The sequence below is a fragment of the Sphaeroforma arctica genome, assembly GCF_001186125.1.
Source record: "Sphaeroforma arctica JP610 unplaced genomic scaffold supercont1.564, whole genome shotgun sequence".
NCBI classification, from domain to species: Eukaryota; class Ichthyosporea; order Ichthyophonida; genus Sphaeroforma; species Sphaeroforma arctica.
In genome coordinates this window covers 4694-6162 of record NW_014039994.1, presented here as the reverse complement: position 1 = coordinate 6162, position 1469 = coordinate 4694, and positions in this window count along the sequence as shown.

Here is a 1469-nt window from a genome sequence, read left to right as displayed (position 1 = left end):
TCTACCATTCTGCCCTACATACCATGGTTGATTATGACTTCATCTACCATTCTCTCCTACATACCATGGTTGATTATGACTTCATGTACCATTCTGCCCTACATACCATGGTTGATTATGACTTCATCTACCATTCTCTCCAACATACCATGGTTGATTATGGATTCATCTACCATTCTAACCTACTTACATTGGCTAATTATGAATTCATCTACCATTGTCTCCTACATACCATAGTTGATTATGAATTCATCTACCATTCTACCCTACTTACCTTGGTCAATTGTGTGTGCATCTACCATTCTGCCCTATTTACCACGGCTAATTATGAATACATCCATCATTCTCTTCTACTTGCCATGGTTAATTATGAATTCATCTACTATTCTACCCTATTTACCATGGTTCATTATGAATTCATCTACCATTCTGCCCTACATACCATGGTTGACTATTAATTCGTCTACCATTCTGCCTTACATACCATGGTTGATTATGAATTCATTTACCATTCTGCACTACGTACCATGGTTGATTATGAATTCACTAACCATTCTCTCCTACATACCATGGTTGATTATGAATTCTTCTACCACTCTACCCTACTTACCATGGCTAATTGTGAGTTCATCTACCATTCTGCCCTACATACCATGGCTAATTATGAATTCATCTACCATTCTACCCTATTTACCATGGTTAATTATGAGTTCATCTACCATTCTCTTTTACATACCATAGCTGACTATAAATTCATCTACCATTCTACCCTATTTACCATGGCTAATTATGAATTCATCTACCATTCTACCCTACTCACCATGGCTGATTATGAATTCATCTACCATTCTACCCTACTTACCATGGTTAATAATGAGTTCATCTACCATTCTCTCCTACATACTATGGTTGACTATTAATTCATCTACCATTCTCTCGTACATATCGAGGTTGATTTGGGATTCATCTACCATTCTACCCTACTTACCATGATTAATAATGAGTTCATCTACCATTCTCTCCTACATACCATGGTTGACTATTGATTCATCTACCATTCTCTCGTACATACCATGGTTAAAGTATGATTTTGCACAGTGAGCATAAATGACCCCGGTGGAATTTATTAATGTTTCTGAGAGAGCGAGCGACAACTCACGCGGGCGTCCATGGCATGGAACGTGAGACAAATGCAAACAGAAGCGCATGCGCTTATCGCCTCTTATCACTACCTCCACGCACCTTATCTCACTACATCCAAGCATTCGTATGCAATTTGTGCCTCTTCGTCAGTGGGAATGACCAAGATCTTCACCCTGAGAACACGATACAGGCAGGCGAAGCATGACGGATTAACGCATATGTAGACAGGCGAAGCATGACGGATTAGCGCATATGTAGACAGGCGAAACATGACAGTTTAACGCATATGTAGACAGGCGAAGTATGACGGATTAACGCATATGTAG